This window comes from Pan troglodytes, chromosome 5, assembly GCF_028858775.2.
Source record: "Pan troglodytes isolate AG18354 chromosome 5, NHGRI_mPanTro3-v2.0_pri, whole genome shotgun sequence".
Taxonomy (NCBI): Eukaryota; Metazoa; Chordata; class Mammalia; order Primates; family Hominidae; genus Pan; species Pan troglodytes.
In genome coordinates this window covers 57199706-57222567 of record NC_072403.2, presented here as the reverse complement: position 1 = coordinate 57222567, position 22862 = coordinate 57199706, and positions in this window count along the sequence as shown.

Below are 22862 nucleotides of genomic sequence, written 5' to 3'. Positions count from 1 at the left end.
GTATAATAAAATTTATTTTTATTTTCCTTCTTCCCTCCAAATTTTTAATTTGTAGTCTTAAATATACCAGCTTTGACACCTCAAGATAAGAGGAGAAGACCTTTATTGGCCAATAAGTATTCTACTTGTATATCAATTTTGAACCTTCTGGTCCTGACAGTTGATTTAAAAGCCTAAAATCTATTATTGTGACCATGAGTGAGCTTTCTCATGACATAGGAATGTAGGGATTTTGGCCAGAGATCATGTGACAAATGAAAACAAAATGTAAGCATAGATAAATTGAAAGTCAAGCCCCAACACTAAAGACTTTCAGCCAACTGGGAAAACTCCATGGTGCCACTAGAGTGGAGGGTTTAAATACTGAAAACTGGCCAAGATAAATGGATCCAGGAAAAATGAAGCAGAGGTCTTTGGTCTCCTAAAAAGGTGATATGTAGAACTAGAAGATGTGGATCTCTTTAGTGATCGACTTCGAAGATAGAGAGGGGATGCATTTGTGAGAACTCAGTCTATGGTAATGATTGTCATTTGGGAAAATAACAAATGTGATGCTTTCAAAACTACCTGTTTCTCCCCACCCCTAAGGTCCTAAATTTTCTTCCTTCAGGGGAACATGTCCCCAAATAAGCAAAAACCCCAGGAACTTTGTCAAATGAAATCAGAATCACAGATTCTTCTGGTTAAAAAATAGTGAAAGATCCATGAGTCTTGGGCCTTTGGAATAGTCAATGCCAGAAGCATCCAGTAAGGAGTCTTTTATTATTTTTTAAAATCAATATTCACAAGCACTCGGCAGACCTATCAATAAGTGTTGGCCTTTTGCTTTCATTATTCCTTTGCCATCTTTTTCAGCCTTCCGATCTCTCTACTCCACTCCACCCCACTCCATCTTTCTAAATCTAACACTCTTTCAAGACTAGACTCACAGATGACTCCCTTGCTAATTCTCCAGTCTGAGTTAAAGACTTCTCATTCATGCTCTCCTAGCACCCGAGTTTCTCTCTATCTTAGCATCTTCTGTAATAAATTTGTTTCTTTGCTTGTGTTCTCATCATAGCCTGAGTTTTGTAAGATCAAGGAGTATGTTTTATTTGCCTTTGAGATCCCCTTTTTAATAGAATATTATGCATAACAAAAATCTACTGTTAGTAGATGAACTTCTAAAACACAGTTTTAAAACATATATACAAAATGAAAAATTTAAAACTCACAGCAAAGGGGAAAAGAGAAAAGGGTAAACTATTCAATGATCATGATGAGTAATCGCATTCAGGGAATATTGTAACTATGACATACAAATTATTGTCATAGCTATACTTGAAAATGGAGCACAGTTGACTACCAAACAAGAATGTTCAGATGAACATTAAAGCGGGTTTGAATAGACACTGCTGAATTTGAAATTTTGCATTTGAACATATGCAATTTGGCATGAAATACATTGTTCTGGCAGGTGCACCTTTTGCTGTACTCTAAGGTTTGGGGAGATCTCTAGAGTATGTGTGTTCCTTTCTTTCCACACTCTTCCTGGCTGTGTCAAGTCTTAATGATGTGGCTTACCCAAATCTGTGAATTTTGTTTGCGAAGGCATATTAGCTGAGTCTCGCAGACCAGAAAAGGAAGAAAATAATAAAATAGCTGCTATTCACTGACTTCCTGCTATGTCCAGAAATTTCCAAAATATTCCATATGCATCAACAAGTGCAATTATCACAACGACTGTAAGCATTTGTGACATCAGATGAGAAAACAGAATCTCACTGAGGTGAAGTCACTTGTATAAAACTATAAGGCAAGTGTAGGGCACAGATAGCTTTGGGATCTTGGCCTACTTGACACCAAATTCACGTGTGGTCCCTGTGTCCCATTGCCCAAAATCCCACCTGTGGGCTGTTTTTGGAGAGCGAAGTCTACTCCAAAGGTCTGACACAGGGACTACTCCCTACTGAGAAGTCACACAATAGAAATAGCTACACTCACAAAAGGGGTTGCACGGCATAGTGTATATATTAACTAACCTAGGGAGATAAATCCAGGAAATTGCACATATAAGTTAATTCATTTAACAAAATATTTCCTTGTCTTCATGTTAGTAGCTTAATATCAATATTACATGACCACTATTCATGCCTCCTGTATGGTGGAAGAGGATTTCATCCCATTCATTTTTAGTGGAATAACTAAATGAGTGAATTTACCCTTTTCATGATATGTTTAGTATGCACTATGTTTTTTTTTCTTTTACCCTTTCGTATATTTTTCAGCTTAATCAACTTTTTGTTCATTCCCTTTTTTCTTCTTAATAATTTGGAAGTTCTACTATAATTTTTATTGTGATTAGTTATGACTCTTCTATTCCTAATATAATTAATATAATTATTCTATTAACTATTATGATTGTATTTCAATATGAGAGTTAGTCTTCTTACTCTTCCTTATTTTACTGCAGCCCAGCAAGACAGAATATTACTTTTGGAGTCATTTTCCTATATCCCAACTCTTAGATTTTATTAAGATAAACTTTGGTTCCAGGCTATTAGTTTTATTTTCTCCCCTCGTATAATGCCTCTTCTGTTTCAAAAACCATTATCTAACAAATACATTACCAAGTTGTTTCAACATTTCCCAGCCATTTATATTAACTTACGAATTACATAACCTCTTGCTTGCCAATATTATCAGTATTCTTCATTTACGCCTTGCTACTATGAATCATTTATTGATTATTTAAAATATTTTCTTGAATTTTTCCTCAGATAAATGTCATCTTGTCTATGTTGGTCTCCTTCTGTTGTAAGTAGTCACTATCATTTTGTGATCTTAAGGCTTTCAAGATTATAGGTGAGAAATCTGATGCTAGTCTGATCTTTTCTTTGTAAGTGACTTGTTCTTCCAGGTGGAAGCTTATGACACATGCTCTTTTCCATAGATTCAAGAATATCCCGAAAGAGTGTCTTTTGTTAATTCTGCCTAAGATTAAGTTGACTCAGTCAATCTGTTCATTTAAGTCCCTCTTGACATTAGTAAAATTTTCTTTTATCATCCACATAAGTATTGCTCTTCCTCTCTCTATTCTTTATCTCTCTTAGGAACTCTTATTGCTTGCATGTGAGTGCTGAACCTGCCCTCTCAGTCTCTCACCTTTTCTCATGGATTCCATATCTTTGCCTGTTTGTGGCCTGAGCTTTTTCTTCCATTGATCTGCCAGCTTACCACACCCGTTTTCAACAGGTTCTGTCTTCTTTTTTAAATCACCTTTCAGATTTTGAAAGCCATGGACTATGTTTCCTAAATTCTAAACAGAAGCGTTTTGTGTGTGTATATTCCAATTTACTCACTTAAGAGTTCAATTTTTTAAATAAAATTTCTCGATTGACATTTCCATTGTTTCTGTTTCAATGGAGGGGCTGCCATTCCAGACAATCAGATAAGTCTTCTATCAGATTATTAATGCCCTTAATTGTAATTTGTCTTTGTCTCATTATGGTATATATGCCTCAAGAAGTCAAATCAAACAGTGAAAAATCAGAACATTGGGAAAGACAAAACAACCTCTATCTTTATGGACAATCAGAGAACAAATTGGTAGTTAACCCTCTGCTGAGGCTTCTGCTCCTGGACCTCCTAGGAATGTGTGGCAGCCATCTCCTAATCTCAGAGGCTGGAAGCAAGTCAACCCACTCACATTGCTGCTCCCCATTCCCTCCAAGGTCACCTGGACCGGCAAGCCTCCCTAGGATGATGGAACATTTATTTGCTGGAGGGCATCTTATCAATTAAACACTCGGGAGGGTACAGAATTCTAGACTTCTCCTTGGTCTTCAGGGACAAAAAAGGTCTCCTCTCTAGGACTGGAATCCTAGCTTCTGCCTACCTAAAACTCAAATGCTGAACCATCTATTTCCTTAGAACCCAAATGCTCAGGCCCAGCCTCCAGGGTACCAAACACACTTTCTTTAGTGATGCCTCATGATGACCATAGGAGGGAAAAAGAATCAAGGACACATGCTCTGATTACCCTCTTCCCAAAATTTCTTTATAATTTATTTACTGAGCACCTATTATGTGCTGCTGCTGGGACATCTTGATATGTAAGCACCAGAGACATTCATAGCTTGATCAATGAACATGATATTTTAATGTTTGTTTTTTGAAGGCTGTTAAAATTATGGTTAAAAAACTGAATGGATCTAAGCAACCTCTGAAAATAAATAACACAAGAGGAGTGAAGCTATAAACATTTTGATTTTGTGATGCATGAAAACTTCTGTAATGTGCAAAACTTGACTAACATATTCCATACTAAAGGATGCAACATGACCATCTGGGGACATTTTAGAATGATTTCTGTTGCCTTGTGAGGCTTCAGAGCTAATAAAGCAAATTTGTTAATGCTTCATAGATTTCCAAGAGAACTCATTATATAGGTATTATTATAATTCCCATATCCTTGAAATGAGAATATTATTGAGTCCACAGTCCTGGATAGATTAAGTGAATTGCCAAATAAATAAACAAACACTAAATAGCAGAACCTAAATCTTATGTTAAAGGCCAGCTGCAATACACCATCCAACTTCTTACCATAGTATCCCCAATATTGAATAGTGATAGCAGAGCATAGTGTTACCTTTAATATCCTAAAGCAGTGGTTGAATTTCCACAGTGTAATAAATTGACAAATATGCTTTAGCAGAGTATGCATTAACTTTCTAGTCCAGAGATGGATTTAGAAACAGATTATCTTTCCTCTGAATAACTAAGACTGTACACAGTTAGGCAAGGTAAGTATAGGATACACACAAGTTTTAATGTCACCTTCTAACCCCCAAGATCCAGTAGGGGAGAATGGGAAAATATCAGTACCATGAAGAGGAATTATGAATTACCAACACTTGCCTTTCTGAACAGGAAATTGTACCTGTGGATAGCAGAGAAGGATGCCAAGTTTCTTTTGGGCATCTTTTATGTCCCAAAGAATTAGACGTTTTCTATTCTAATTGATGAGGGAGAATAATGCTGCATCAGCAGGTATCTGCCATGCAATATTAGCACATGGACCAGGTAAGGGTCCTGTTGACTTTAAATGCTGTTTATGTATTGGGCCAACTGGCTGGAGTACTCATATCTATCAAGCAGCCAGACACTCAACAGTGGGGCTGCCCAGACATGAGTAATTCATCCATCCTTTAAGTATGTGTAGATAACTCTGTATCACAATTGTAAAGAAGGTGTCATAATCAAGTTGTGTCAGTTCATGAATATTTAAATCCAATAAACTTAACCAGTTAAATAAACACTCTTATTACTCAGGTCATAGTGCTATTTAATTGAGAGTCCCAGCTCCTAATTATGCAATACGATACAAGTATACATAAATACACACTTAGCCTTACATTCTACACTACAGGAGTATCTCAGCCTTTGCCTAGTTTCTACATTTTTGTAATGCCTACTTTCCTTACTCCATCTGTCCTATCATTCTTTACATCCTTGCTTTCTTGTTTGAATACTTCATCTCTAAAAGTGTATTATTATTTTCACAACCCCATATATTAAATTTATACTAGATTATATATTTTAAGTAAATTCTTTTTTAAAGTTCATGTTCATGTTTTTATTTGTCTTAACTTTTTAAAAGAAAAATTCCTTGCATCGATTATATTTTGCATGAGTCTCTCATTTCTGAGGGAACTTCTCTAAAATGCTCATCATACACTGGTACCATATCCCTGAGAGTCAACAGCTTGAAAATAAGATGAGCTGGGTTAAATCATTGCCATTATAATTACATATAAGAGAACTGTTGATTCCACATTTGATAATACATTGACTCTGTAGTAAATAACAGATTATAGGAGTGAAATGGAAATGGTTATTCATATTTTGTTGGTGAGGCAGTTTTGCTACTGACTTTACAAAAGAGCTTAGAAGCTACAGAAAAAAAGTGTTCCATAGATTGTTCCAATTATTTCCTATGGAGACCCACTGTAGGAAATTAAGTGAAAAAAGTTAACTTTCTTAGATGGTTCGTTTAAAAAACCTCAAAAGCAAATAACTTATAAGTGCTTTAGATTTTAAAGTTACTTATAAAAATGTTCGTTGTCTAGTTTATTTTCATATATTATCTTTTCCTATATTTCTGTTGCTTAAACTCTTATAAAATGCTTTTCTGTCTTTTTCCTATCAAATGATAATAATGATTTTTAAAATAAGGAGAAAGAGGAAACTAAGTGCATATGTTTGTTTGTGTTCATACGTACACATATATGCAGTCAACACAGCAAATTTTATACAAATAGAATATGTGTATAGTGATCAACTAGTCTTACAAAAATCTTAAGAGAATTTGAAGGAAAATTTTAAAATCATACTTACTCTTACACCCATCTAACGCTTTATACTTTTCAGTCACTTCACATTTTTTTGACTTTGCAATACTGAGATAGGGCAGATGTTAATCATAATTTTAAAAGGTGCAAGCTGAGGGAGTGATCAAATGGAAAGTCCCAAAGTTAGAGAGAAATAGTATTTGAGTTCATATCTCTTAATGCTCAACCTCCTTTTACTAAAAAACATTAAATAAAGAAACACACTTGTAGTCATAAATTACCAAAGAGGCCATACTGCCCTTACAGACAGGACTGAACAAAAGTAAAACTGGGAAATAGAAAAAGAGGTTCAGTTGTTCTTTGGGAAGCTCCTTTTTGCCTGGTCTCATCCCTGACTCTTTTATTAATTCATCCTCTTTCTATTTTCTAACCATACAATGGCAAACCCTGACTCCCCATTCCTTGTCTACAAGAATAGACAAGGAATACTCTCCTTTTTCCTTCATATGAAGGCTTGCACAATTCCAGGCTTAGCTCCCTCAGTAGTCTCTGTGTGCTTCCTTCAAGACAGCCTCCAACCCTCAGACAAGGATTCTACCCAACTCCCAAGCTCCCACGCATGAGACACCATGCATCATCCTGAAAATCAGCTCATGTTTATATACAAACAATGGATTCATCTTTCCCTCATAGGTAGCATAATGTACACTTTAGTGTATGTTCTTTTGGAGACAATGCTTCTGTTTTTACAAATTCTTGAAGGATTCAGTAGAATAACGAGGCAACACCAAAGCAGACCAGGAGGCCTGATGTCAGGGCCAAATGGTCCCCTCGAATTCTAGATTGCCTCACACTCCCCAGACAGGCCTGAGGGATTTGCCTCAATGCATGTACCTGCAAGATACTAGGAGTATAACCTGCTATAAAAAGCAAAGAGAAGACAGTCCCTGCCTCTCCTGCCAGCATTCCTGGTGAGGGTAGTTCTTTTGTAGACCATCCCTTTGCCCCTCTAGGTTATTTTGTCATGAGTGGGGTACATAATTATATACTGCAGCCCCACTGCCTCAGAGTGCTGCCTAGCCTTTTATCTCTGCATGCCATGACCAATAGGAATCACACAAACACACATACACACACACACATTCTCCTACACACACATTCATACACACTCACACACACACAGGTATGTGTGTATATATACATTTATGTCCCAAAGAATTAGACATTTTCTATTCTAATATATATATATTTGTATATACATATTAGATATATATATATATATATTATATATCAGAGCAAAGAAGAAGAAAAGAAGGATGGACTTAATACACTACTTTCCTGACACAAGAATACTTCATATATTAATAAGTGTTCTTTAATACTGTATATAAATATAAAATCTGAATGGGGAACTGATTAGGGTCAATTAGCCATAAAAATATGGATTGGGTGAACATGGAAACATTTACCACACGTAGTCAATAACTCAATAAGTATTATGTTGTGAGGGCTTTTTATAAGCTCAAGACAGATTTACCTAATCCCAGAATAGAAGATATATGGGATTCCTAGTTTTAGACAAGAGGAATAAATGAAAATACCTTAACCTCAAGAGATGGTTTAGTCTGAGATTTTAATTGATTTAATACATATTTTTAACCGTATTAATTGATTGACCCCAAGTCTACTAGGCTTAGTACATATTTTCACCTCTAGTTGTTGATTGATCACCATTTTATGAGAAATAGGCATACCACGGAATACTACGAACCTTGTTAGCTTACAAGACAAGCATAGGTCTCACTGCACAAAGTTCCTGAGGCACCTTTCTCTAAGAAACTTTCTCTATGAAACACTACTGAAGTCAAGGTCAGCCTTGGGCTAATCACGGTTGCTCATATATCCCACATTAAAAAAATGCTGTGCTTTTGGCCTAGCTTTGGTTATCTTAGCAGTTTTACAGTCTACCAGTGGTTCTGATTTCTACTCAGGAAATGCATAAAGCTTAGAAACAAAATGAAGAAAGACACTGTATATCCACCACAGAAGTGGTAAGTCATCAGCTGTCTTTTCAAGTTTACTGGATATCTGAATCAATTAATTTACATCACTGAAGATCAGTATGCCTATTGTAGTGTTACCCTGACATTTATTCTCCCTTTCTTAAATAAATGTGCTCACCTGTAGGGTCAAAAAGACCTAAGTCCATGGTTCAACAATATCACTTATTGGATATGGAATCCTGAAAAAGTCATTTAATCTCTATAAACCTCAATTTCCTTATACGTAAATTGAAGCTAATAATAACTTACCTTTTAGAGAGAGTGTACTTTTTACATTGTCTGGACAAATACAAATGTTAGCTATTATATTTATTATTCAGTAGTTCAATTACCCAAGCTCTGAACAGCTTGTCCATAGGGGTAGGTCTTCCATCTTCCTTGGTGGTAGCACTGTAATCATCTTCTTAGATTATTTGCAGAAGTGAACATTAATAGGTAAGCTCATATTATTTGCAGATTTCAACTGGAATATTCTTTCTTCCTTTTTATTCAGCCCACTTTTTTGCTTGCATATTTTGTTCCAACATTCTGTCCTTTGGGGTTGAATTTTTCCATGCATGATCTCAGCCAAAGGTGATTTTTTTATGATATTGAATCAAATTCACTCTGTCTACTTTTGAATTAGAAGCAGATGAAAGTAAGTTATTTTATTTTTCTGCCTGAAAGAAACACAGGGCTGTTTCTGTGCCCAGATAATTCACTAATAGCTGAAAGTATTCATCTATCTCATCTTCACTCAGGAAGTCTCCTGGCTAATTATGAAAATATTAATTAAGTTAAGGGCAATTGAGAAAAGTTTGCTTTCGAACCTCCTCAATGTGAGCTAGTATTAAGTTACTACTGTATTTGTATGGGATCATATTTCAGAAACATCTGGGAACAGATTCCCCTCAAACATAACTAACTATGGTTTTATTATCTTTCTCCAGGGAAAGACATAGGTTTTCTACTGTCAGTCAATGCACTTGGCCTTTGGAAATTACTCAAAAGTTAAGTTGTCCAAAACAATTCAAAAATTTGCCAAAACTTTTTCATAACTTATTGGTTTTGTATTCCGGAGGTTGTCCATTTGCCTGTCCAGATCCACTGTGCACAATACTTACCCGGCTCTTCACCCAGGGAGGCTGACCCTTACGGACAGCATTCAGGGATTCATTGGCCCTCAGGTTTCCAGCTGGTTTCAGCCAGTGGACAGCACAGGTAGAAGCTTAGAGTTGGGGAGTGGGCAGTGAATCTGGGGATGTATTCCCTGCTCCCCCCATGCTAGGTTGCTGTGTGTCAGCTACATTCCTCTACTAAAGGCTCCTTTTAGGCCTTGAGGTGATAATAACTCCCTGCTATTACTAGCCCCTAGGGGCATTGTATCACCCCTTGTTGGTTTCCTGAAATTTCACCCATTCTATTAAACCAGTTCCTGTATTAAACTTTCTCAAATTATCCTTCTGAGTGCCACAGTGCCACAGTATACTTCGTGTCGTGTTTTGTAAGCCTATTTAAATTCTGTTCCCTGTGCCTAGAATACCATTTTCTTTCTTACCTGCCCGGAGGACACCCATTTATCTTTTGGTATCTCTTCTGTGGAACCTCCCTCTCTGGTCCTCTAGACAGCAAATCATGCCCTTCTGTGGGCTAAAGTCTTGAACTAAGTTGCCTGCTTTCAAATCCTGTCTCCATCATTAAATGATTGTTTGGCCTGACACAAAATAAGTTATTAATATAATTCCATGAGGCTCAATCCCTTATTTGTAAAGCAGAAACAATAATGATAACCCCCTCATAGAATTAATGGGAGAGCTAAATTGGTTAATACTTTCATGTGCTCAGAAAAACTGCCTAGAACATTTGAGTCAATAAACATTATTACTAGAGTCATTTTTACTACTATTACTCTTAATCTATTTCACTAGCTTGTCCATGTGACTGCTCCTGGTTTTCCTGACCTTGGCCTAGCACAAGTGGATTTTCAATAAGTGTTTATTGAATCTTGGAAACAATGAATCCTGTAGCGAACAGTTTCTTCTCTGGGCTGCTTCCATTTTGAAGGAGACACTGACAGCTGAGAACATTTTGACCTTTCTATGTAGGTATATTTGAAGAGGCAATGAAGAACCAGACACTGGTATTTGATGCACTGGAATCTCCGGGAAACTGTTTCAGGTTTAAGAAGTTAAAACAAGCTAAACACTATTGGGGAAAAAATGCTTCCAGTATTTCTAGTACGTGATATTGTGTTTTAGAAAAACACACAGAATTGAAGAATTAGATAAGATAATCTAGCATTTATAACACTTAAAACTGACAAATAACTAACATGCATGAGAGTTTGCAAAGACACCTACCTAAGGTTGCTGCTTCTCTAGAAGCCAAATTTTCAGAAAAAATGACCAGTAACTACTCAGTCTAATTTTTTCTTTCTATCAGGAAGAGCTGTTTGAAATATCTAAATCTGAGGGTCATATCAGCTCCTCAGAGGTTACTGCTGGTCACAACCAGTCTGCAACAGATAAAACCTATTCATAGGAAACTTTTTGCTGGACATCATGAAAAACTTATTTTCAAGTGAGAATTAAATGTTCAGTAAGTGAACTATGCATGTAAGTTGCAACCAAGTGAAATTCTCAAATCTGCTTTAGGAGGATATTCCATTTCTAGAACAGCTACATCCCCAATCCCACTTTCTGAGGCCCTTGGTTTCATGTCCAGATGCATCTGCCACAACAGCCCTACTTGCCCAGCAATAAAGTCTAGTCTTTTCTTTGAAAAGAAAATTTAAAATTAAGAAAAGAAAGAAGCAATAGCAATTAATTAATTATATACTCTTTGCCTATTATTTATGAGAAGATTTACCAGGAATTTTATATGCATTATCACATTAGTTATCATCACATTAATAATAATGTTATGAGGTTCCTTATTTTTAACCTTTTTACACAAATGAAGAAACTGAGGTCCAGGGATAAATAATTTGCTCCAGGCCCCACAACTACTAATAATCTCTACTTTATCTTGTCACAATTTATATTATTTTTATCTGATCAGAAGTTTTCAACAACAGTCAGTACCTCCTCTCCTGCCACCAATAAATGTTTGGAAATGTGTGGAGCATTTTCGTTTACCACACTTTTGCCTGAGTCCTTCTGGTTTTTAGTGTGTGGCCAGGGCTCACTGCAACTCTACACACACACAAAATGTATCTTTCTCTAGTGCCTACACACGCCTTTTGAGAAACACTTGAATAAACTCTGGAGGCTGAGTGATTTCTGTCTAACAAACTACAAGTTAAGAAGTAGTTAATTTATCTGAGTGTTATTTTAATCAAATACATCCATCCCAGCCATTAAGAATATCTGAATCTAGACAGGATGATTGAATATAATTACATTCCAAAATGTGGATATTCGACAAACTAGAGTCTATAATTCCTGATCTCAGATCAAAGACCAATTTTATTGTATATTTTTTAAACAAGTAAAAACAAGAGTATGTCATCAAACTTTTAATTTAAAGTCACTGCTATAATTGTCAGAGCCTGGTAAGATTGAAATGTTAACATATTTTCTAACTCTCTTGACAAACCTGTCATATTTCAACATAAACAATTTGAAAATTATCATGCAAATACAATTTGAGGTTTCAACAAATACACCAGAACCAAAAAATGTTACCTTTCAAATCTGTCACTCTGAAGTGACGCAAACATTCAAAAAATGCTTCCCAATTATTGCAAATGCATTTGTCATTCCTCTCTGTGAATGTTTTTAGACCGTGCATTCTTTTCAGTAGTTCACATGTACTCTCCGTGAAAACATTTAACTTTGAGTAATAGTGAAGAGTTGTCTGGCATCAACTTTTCATCTATTACATTCAATTTGATTGAATTAAGCAAAAATATTTTGCTCACAGCATGTAACAGGATAGAAATGAGCAAGGCAGAAATCTGCAGAAAGATGGATGATCCTTCTTGGTAGCAATTTTCTTTTGTTTAAATTTAGATGTGATTATAATTCTCAAACTGATAGCCCTTATGACTCAAGAAACTGAAACTGATGGTGCCTTTTAAAGTGGGACCCCAACACTATGCAAACAACATTTGACTGGATACACAGAATAATATTCATTTGAACATCTACCTTCTGTTATATCTCTTTTCAAAATCAATTTTATTATGTTGTAGCACACTTTGTGTCTATTCACACAGTTTGCTTCATAGCCTTTGTGTGCTTCCTATTTGGGGATACACATTTTATTTCCTAATAACTCTGCAGAACGAAGTGGTCCCCTCACTCTGAGCACAAGTGAAATGAGGAGATATCAGCATCAAGAACATCAAAAACTTGGTAGACTAGAGACTCAGAGCACTACCAGGGCCTCCAACCTAGAATACAAACTCTATGGGACAGATGATGTAACTTGTTTTAGTCCACCAACTTGCTGTGATTATTTGTATAGTTAGTAAGACTGCCACACAGTGAGGAGAAAACACCTCTTAAATGTAATAAATGGGATCAGAAGAGATGATCAATGTAAAGGCACGGTAAAAGGAGACAAGGAGCCTGGATTCAGAACTCCTCTGCAAATCCCCAGTAGAGTCAATCATTTGACAGCTTTGAGCCTAAGTATCCTTGTCTAAAAAAATGAGGGCATGCAACTAGTTATTAATAATTTCCATCATTCTTTTCACTCCCATATTTTATTAAGAAAACAGAAAAAAACCTCTCACATAAACAATTTAAAAGTTTAGAAATTCAGCAGACTGACTGAAAGAAGCTGGTTTGAGATGCTACTCAGCTTTGAATCCAGATTCAAACACATTCAAATCTATAGATGCATGACAGCATAACCTTTTCAAATGTGACCACTCCCCTCTTCCCATGAATCTCTTATCCCACACATCACTGCTTGCCTTCCAATCAAACTTTTATGATTCACTACAACTTTGGTCAGAACTATTCTCAAATCTACCTGTTTTTTTTTTAAATACATTTCACCCAGTATTTCCATGTAAGGAAACTCTTTGGCATAAGTTAGGAATAAATCCCAGGATTTCCCAAACATTAAACCAGGTAGTCCCTCCTTGTGTCTAACTTAGATGTCCTGAGCCATGATTTTCAGCCCTTTCCCTCGTGTTCTCTGACTCTCTTTAAGGAGAAACACCTAAGATGTCTAAGCCATCCTCTAAGAAAAAGTTGACGATTTATTCTGTAGATAAGATGTCCCTGGTAGGAAACCAGAGGTCACTCTTGCTGTCAAACAAGATCTTTGTCAATATTGAAATGAGAACTAATTTGACTTAATCTAAGTTGACAGGGATTAAAAAGAGCTCAGTACTATAATAAACTCACCAATGATATTAGAATTGAGAGACTACAAAAGCAAAATACATCTATAGTCTGAGGGTAGTTTCAAAGCATTTGATAACTATATAAAGTGTCACAAAAGAAGTAACAGAAATAAAAACTCTAGGAGGTTGTTTTCTATTTATGACGGGAGAGAGTACCATGTCTTCAAATGGCTACATTTTATAGTCAATTTCTGTTCTGGGTGAGTAACATTTTCTGTTTTGGAATTTTAAAAAGTGCACTTAAAGGACCTAACAATTTTAAAAAACACACACAAATTATCACATCAGTTTATAAATAATTTTCTAGAGTTTGTTTTATGTGGTCCTTTTTCAGAACAAAGACAACATCTCCTCACTCCATCGTGGGTGGTTTATTATATTGTTGGCTTGGTTCCCACATTGTAAGTAAGGAAATGCTATTTAATGATAATTGACATTGTTATGGCAAATGTTTTGATTAGTATCATAATCAAGATCTTGGTTACACAATTATCATTATTATTCCTGTTTCATCTTGATAACAAGAGGGGTCACTTAGTGATCTCAGAGACCTGTCGACTTAACCATTGATTGCCTGGTGTAAAATGAGAACTGTGCCATTATGTGTCAACTTTAAAAATGTGGTGGTAGGGTTATCCACTTATCTCAGTTTTCCTGGGAATTTCACAGAGTTAGCACTGAAGATTTTATGTCCTGGGAAATTTGTCAGTCTCAGGCAAACTGGGACGGTGGGTCACCCCATGTGGTGGAGTGGGACTAGAGTCTGGGAATCAAAAAACCTGGAATCTCTCTATCTGGTGGCATCTATCTGAGCTTTGGTTTCAGCCTATAATAATTTGCTTGAGTCTTAAAAAAACACTCTAAATATTACTACACTTGCATGTCTTTTGAAAACTACAATGTTGTATACAAATATTAGATCTTTTCACTTTTATCTTATAAACTAGCAGCCTGAACAGATCTGCCCATCTTCTTGAGAGCCACGGATTGTTGTAGTTTTGTTAACTTCATTAGATACTATAGTTCATTGTGGTGCTTCTTGGGGTGAATTTTTGGCTTCACAGTTGTTAAGCCTACTTTATGCTCACAGAAACATTATCTTCTCTATTCAAATCTGAGCAGCTATGTGGCATGGAGCAAAGATTACTAGATTAAGTTCTATCTCTGTCATGTATTAGCAGTGTGGCATGGAGTGAATCATCTAACTTTCTTAGCTTCAGTATTTCTGTTTGAAAAATAGACAATAATTCTGTAAAACATGTCTCAAAGAGTTGTTTTTATTATAAAAATGGGGAACATAAAATGTAAAAACTATAAAGTAATATATAAATACCATAAAAAATATTGTATTTATCATTAAATAAGCAGGAGACCATTAGTCTGAGCCTGTCCTCATACTTTAAATTCCTACCTAACAAACCACAATCTAACTTGGTAAGTAAACAAAATAAAACCTGACTTAGGACTATTATATTTTTGTAACAAATAGCCTGGTTTTCAATCAATCATATGCAGCCAACTCATCACACCATGCCCAAGTAAGGCAGATGCCTAGCTATAGACAATTAGGTGATTTCTCTATTTTGCTTTCATTTTCAGTTTATAAAAGCTCACTGTTGGCTGGGTGCAGTGGCTCATGCCTATAATCCCAGCACTTTGGGAGGCTGAGATGGGCGGATCACAGGGTCAGGAGTTCGAGACCAGCCTGGCCAATATGTTGAAACCCCATCTCTACTAAAAATACAAAAATTAGCCAGGTATGGTGGTAGGCACCTGTACTCCCAGCCACTCAGGAGGCTGAGGCAGGAGAATCACTGGAACCTGGCAGAGGTTGTAGTGAACCAAGATTGTGCCATTGTGCCACTGCACTGCAGCCTGGGCAACAGGGTGAGACTCCATCTCAACAACAACAACAACAAAAAAAGCCAACTGTTACCATTACTGGGAAAAGATCTCTGAGCCTCTTCTGTTTCTGAGTGCTGCCTGATTCATGAATTGTTATTTTCTCAAATAAACTGTTAAATCTAACATTCTTAATTTTTTAAAAAATCATAATTAACACTATATATAATCACAAATATTAATTTCAAGGTGCATATCAAGAATTTGTCCTTCAATTACAGTACCATGATATTGACAGCCCAGTGAGTTCTAAATAGGGAGGAATTATAAACTTATATGGACATAGAATGGTAAAGCTGGAAAGAACATTAGAAGCCCTCTGATTCAATCCCTGACATTGATACTCTGAAGACCTGAAATACAAAGTGAATTTGATCTATTCCTATAGCTAATTAGAGTTGGAGCCATACTTCAACCCTAGTCTCTTGACCCTGATTTAAGGTCTCTTTTACTATACCTCTCGGCTTCACCTTTTAAGGCATCAAATTTAAAGTCAGGATCTTTGATTTTTCAGCTAGTTATTCTGCATATCTTTATCTACTATTCCTGGAAAGATTGAAACCTCTCAGTTTAAGAAGCCACCAGACAGTTGTAAAATTCTTACATATACAAAAGAGTTATGGCATAATTATTTAATTCTGTAGCCAATAAATGGTCCCTGAGACAGAAAGGGTGAAGTACAAGACTGTTGCAATTGATATCTGTGCAGCCTTTCTACATGCATATCCATGTCCCGCTATTCTTCTTAGGGTAAAACTATGACAGTCAGCCTATTTTCTTTCTAGATTACCAAGTCTCAAGTACTCCTTTATAGCAATGCAAAATGGACTAATAGTCTAGAACAGAACTAATAGAACAGAAAATCATTTTTTATGGAAAGGAACTTGGACAAAATCATGTTGCAGATAAAGATTTGTACAAGAAGAAACACACAGGAATTTCTCACTGATACGGAGTCAGTGTGAGTTTATAGAGCTTTGCCCAAAAAGAGGTGTGCGTGTGTGAACCGTCAGAGATAGAGACAGAAATATTAGAAATCTATAATATCTAATACATGAGTGATAGAGATATTACAAATAGATGTGGATCAAGCTAGATGATGCCTAATCAGGAAGATAAGGCAAAGTATCTACTACATAACAATTTGAAGTCTCACTAAGAGTAACCTGCAGTTGAGGGTAAGAGAGTACACAAGGGAACTGCATCACATTATAAATGATTCTGGCAGGAAGTTGAGGTGAGGAGCTGTAAAGAAAAAAGAACTCCAGGGCTTTGGAGAAACCTCTAGTAAACAAAAGATCCTGAGCAAACTGGAGCTAAGTCAACATAGGAAAGTATGTTCATATGCTGGTATGTATGTGAATTGCCCTAAGGAGCTTATAAAATAGATTCTGGAGTGTCATCCCAAAGACTCTTATTAAGTATGTAGACAGGATTGGTCTACAAATCTGAATTTTAACAAGTGCCCTTGGTGATTCAAATATAGAGTTCATGGCCCACACTTTAAGTAGTATGCTCTGTGACATCTTTGTGTTTCTCTCAGTGTCTCCTGAGCCCCAGCCCCCAGCCTCCAGTAAATACCCATGAAGACCATTCACAAAGTTGAGGCTCCAGATACATTTCATTAGGAACCATGAAAGGAGAAAAGACAACTGAATGCTACTCTAAGGACTTTGGATGAAATCAGAACTTGGATCTCTATCTGAATAGTCAAAATGATGATGGTTATGATGATGATGATGATGGTAGTTATCTCATAAATGCTTAAGTGTAGCAGGAACTATGCTAAAGGTTTCAAATACAATTTTAGTATATTCCTGCTGCTATAAGAAAATAGGCTGGGTAATTTATAAATAATAGAAATTTATTTCTCACAGGTCTGGTGGCTGGAAAGTCCAAGATCAAGGTGCCAAAAGATTCAGTGTTTGGTAAGGGTGCGCCGTTCCTTCCTCACATTGTGGAAGAGGTGAAAAGGCATTCAGGTGCTCCCTTCAACCTCTTTTATAAGGGCACAAATCCATTCATGAGGCCAGAGTCCTCAAGATCTAATCGCTTGCTAAAAGCTCCCCAACCTCTTAATGTTGTACACTGGGTATTAGGTTCCAACGTATGAATTTCGGAGGAACACATACATTCAAACCATGCACACATATAGCAGGTGATTCTCACAACAAAACTAGGAGTGCACCATCATTATCTTCAATGCACTTCAAAGGAAACCTTAGTTTTAGAACATAAAGCAATTTTCCCAAGGTTACACATCTATGAAATAGCAGAAATATGAGTCAAATACAGCTCTGTTTGACTGCAAACCCCATGTCCTTAACCCCCGTATTAATTGCTTGTCACTACTTATCTTTGAGACAAGGCTTCTCTCTCTTTAAGACTCAAGTATCTCCTCAATTCTGAATCTTTCACTGATTTCTGTCTCTCAGGAGCAATTTCTCTCCCAACTGTGTTGCCATCCATAACATTTTACACAACTCAGTTGTATTCGTGTTATGCTAATCCATTTATACTTTGTCTCTCTGGCTCATCGAGGGCTCCTGGAAGGCAGGAGCTACATTTTGTTCTACTTTGCATCCCCTTGCCTGGCCACCAGCATCAACTCTATAAGTGTTGGCTGAATTGAACAATTTAGATAAAGTTATCTTTCAATGAATTGTTTCTATAAAATGTTGTTATTGTTGTTATTGTTTTCAATGCCAAGAAAATTTTAAAGATTATAAAGCTACAATTTGAAAGTGATGGAAGTGAAGTAGGGATAATGATTACAGACATTAGTTTTTACTCTATCCTGTGATAGCAAATATAGGGAAACATTGCTGAAGTTTGAAAGGAAGCTTTTAACTGCAAATAAGTTAACATGTGGAATTTATTATGACAATTATTTATATGAACTGAAAGTAAAAATAGGCACAGGAAGGGTTTAGATAAATTCAAAGATGAGAGCTGCATAACAAATTGTTAATAGCAAATTAGAGTGGGTCAGGGCATGTCTATCATTTCTGAAAAAAGGCAAACTGTCTGCTTCCCCCTAAAAAGCCATTGCGTTCCAATAAGAGCTGAGGGGTAGGGAAGGAAAAAAAAGAGCTGAGTAAGAGTTTGATAGAAATTAGCCATATTTAATTTGGTGCTTCCATTTATATCTATATCTATATCTACTTACTTTTGTACTTGTATTTTGATACTCTTATATGCTAAGCAAGAATTGACACCAGGGATAATTCATTGAGATTAGGAACACTGCATCAAGCTGCACTGAACACAAAGCAAACACTCAGTAAATATTGTTCAACAATAAGCTGGATAATAGAAAGCTTAGTTACTCTTCATTTGGGTCACAGAAGATGCTTTCAGAAACTCAACATGATTCAACACCAGTGCTATAAATGACTGGAGTTGTTTGTTCAAGATATTTTAATCAAACTATGATATCCAATAAGATAAAAAGAAAACACAGATCTTAGTAATCATGTTCAGTTTACCAGTATCATGGAATTAATTCCTGAGAAGTTCCTAAGCTTTGATATGGTTAGATCCAAGTCACTGCGAAGACACTAAGTCTCAAAGGGTCTAAAAAATATTTTGAGTGTCCTTTCTTTCCTCACATCCCAGTCTCAATGAACCTTCACCAAAGACACATTAAAGAGAAAAATACCATTTTAATTCAGAAAGATGTAGGAACACAGCATACACTCCCTAGATGGTCCTTCCCAGTGATTCTGTTATTGAGTATTGAAAAAATTATCCTTAGTAAAAAATGTATTTATTAGATTTCCATATATGTACTTAGTATTAGCTGTTTCATCACGGAATGCTCTTGTATTATGTATCATATCCATTTCTCCAAAAATCTTATTAGTGCATGTAATTTCACTTCCCTCTAGAAGTAGCAGTAAAGCTGGTTAAGTTGCAATTACCAATACAACTGCAATATAAAATTGGATGTGTATTTTCCACAGGCCCTTCTCATTTTGCCCAACTCTCTGTGGGCATGGATAGTGCAAAGTTAAAATGTTTAAGATCAAGGTAATCAGATCACCACTAAGTAAAATGTAGTTGCCTATACAAGGTAATACTGTCCTCACCTGTGAAGAATGAAGAACCTGTAAGCAGTGCTATTGCCTGCTGAACCTGTTGAGTTATTAGTAGGAAAAGAAAGAATGCTTGCCCTAGGCACACAAGCTATCACACTTGAAATAGATTTTTCCAAAAGTGCAATCTGATCATCCTTGCTGAATGTCTGTAAACTCAGAATTATTACCGAAGTTCCAAGTTGGACTGAAATATCTAAAAAAAAAAAGGCCCATAAGAATGGATGCATGGAGACACACACACACACACACACACATACACACACACACACTTTTCAGTGCACCCAAAGGGACAGATTGTGTCCTTTAATCAGTGACTAATTATCAAGTATTTATACAGCCTTTAGGATATAACCTGTACTGTGCCAGGTACTTAGGAGGAAGGTGATAGTAGAAAAATGAATGATATCATCCCTAAATCCAAAAGTTACATAGACTTTGTAAGTGAGACAAGACAAGGAGTAATTACTAAGTAAGTGATTTATTATAAATTTAATAAGGTGATTTACTATAAACAAAGCATAACAAACACGACATTATGAGTCCCATTCATACAAATTGAATGCAGTACATCTTCATTGACTACTTCCTAACTACAAAGCTCACTGCAAGGTGTTCTAGGGAATGAAAAGAGTAAGGTTCAGGCCTTATTGTTAAGAAGAGAGGGAGACAAAGAAAATTACTTCGTGCTAGCCTGTGACAAGGCCCTCTGCTTGTTGCTTTCAGTACACTAACTGATTGATCACACATAGTAGTTCCCAGGTTAAATAACAGCAACTCCATTTTACAAATGAGGAAACTGTGGCTTGGAGTAACATCCAAGATTTCCCCATGGTTAGAGTATGAATTCTGTCTAGGAAGGCCTGTGTGGACTTGATCTCCATGGTAGACTTCCTTCTTCTAGATCACTGGAACTTGTAATGCCGGGCAGGAGTTACCACAGGCTGCTCCCTCAGTGGTCTGTGAGAACCTGTCGTTGGTTTGTTGCAAAACGAAAAACATAAGCCAATGTTGTGAGTTTTAAAAAAATCTAAATGATTAAATTGAAGGGATCGTCCATTTGTATGAAGTTGTTCCCTTCTTCCTTTTGTGATGTCAAAGGTCATTTGGAAAATAATGGTGGCAGTTGATGGTAGCTGCTGTTACTTTTTTAGCTTTTATTTTCTAGAAAAGCAAACCTAAAATTGGTACTTCATGTCAGTTCCTCATGTATTGTTTTGACTTTCTTTCTTTTAAATGGCGCTTGAGATCCAAAATCTGGGAAGCATTAATTAAATAGATAATTTTGAGATGAGTCTTGGTATAGGGTATAGTCATGTGAAAAATTCTGAAAACTTTCAATGGATTTTTAAAATGAGAAAAAAATTCTGGACAGACTGGTTTTAGCTTTATATCATTTTCAAATTCTTATTCATCCATATTTTTTTGACAAATTGCACAAACCATAGGAAAATGCCCCATTTTGTGACCTCCCTGGAACCTTACACTTCTTAGACATCTTGCGTAAATATAAAGATAAAAGCCAACATGAAGAATGAGGTCCACTTACATGAAAATAAGACAAAACTGTCAACAAAGTACACCAAAAGGAAAGAACTGTTACTCTAAGTTTATGTTTCTACTTTAAAGGATAAACACAACCCCATCCATTTCAGTTTGCTTTTCCTGATGTTATGAAGCTACAGTGCAGCTGTCAATTGCTTCCCACCTTGATGTCACAGCTCACTCAGTCTTCCCCTCTTTCCAAACATGTATGCATCAGGTGGGGTAGGTAGAGGAAGCTTAGTGTGTCAATAATTAAAAATTAAAAAAAACTAATCTCATTTCAGTGGCATTCACCACATGAGTCTGCCCGGCAAATAATGAAGACAGAGTAGTGTTGCTAATGAAGGTGGTGAGTTTCCCATAAGAAAAGCCTGTGGCTCAGCCAGAGAGGCAAGAATCTGGACTCTTCTGCCCTAAAGTCTATTATGCCAATGGCATGTTTCCTTCTCCCAAACTCAAAGCTTAGAGATAGATCCTAACAAGAAGGACAAAGGATCACATATATCATCTGAGTTGTGGTTATGCATTGTCTCAGTTAATGCCAGAGAAGTGGTGAAACTGGTGCTCCCAGGTCCCAACCCTGCTGAAGATGAGGCAATAACAGTGCAACTCAATCCAACATTTGTTAAACATCCCATGGGTTCAGCACACCTTGAGGCAAAGGCTCACAGCTAAGTAAGGGAAGAGACTTTGTTTATTTACCTTTGTACTTCCCACTCCTAGCATAGTTCCTGGTACCTGGTAGGTACTTAATACATTCTTAGTGGATAAGTACATGGAAAGGTGTAAAAGATATTCAGTAAATATGCATAGAATAAAGAACTAAATGTACTGTACTAGTTCAGTTTGTTATTTGAGAATCAAGACTGAGTCAATAGAAGTGGCCCTTTTTTAAGAAAAATATATGATAATGTCATGATTACTTATAGCTCATTTTTTTTCTGTGTGTTTGTTCATCTGTCTCTGCAGCTATCTGTATATTTATCTATCTATTTTTGGGTCTTTTTCTCTTATATTTCTTTCTCAGTGGCTTAAAGGAGTCACAACAGAAAAGATTCAGAGGAAAAAAATGTTCAACTCACTGTTTCCTTTGTCATCCATTCCTTTAACTGTCTTGGCTTTTTCTGTTCCTTCCCTTTCTCTTCTAGCCCCTGTCTCCAGCCCCTTTAGACCTCTGGCAGGAAGGCCATGGCCTTGTAAGCTGTGAGAACTCCCTATGATCCCTGTCATTTATTCTGACCCTGAGATTCTCTGTTAAACCACCAGGAACAGAATACCTGGAAGGTGGTAATGGTTGACTATGGAAGGCTTGCAAAATTGTTGGGCAGAAAAGGAAAACTCTAGACAAATCACCCAAGTACTAAATGAAGCTTAGCCTCTCGTTTAAAGGACAAAGAGAGTCCTGTTTCATTCGTTACAGTGTCTTCAATTTTATTTTATTTTTTTCACATTCTGCTTTTTAGGCCGTTGGTCCAGATTGTTAAAGGAAAGAGGAGGTGCCACAGCTCAGCAACCTCTAATGTGAAAGTGAAAGATTTTCAGAATTTTCCTTGTTATGCGACACTCTTTACTGACTCTC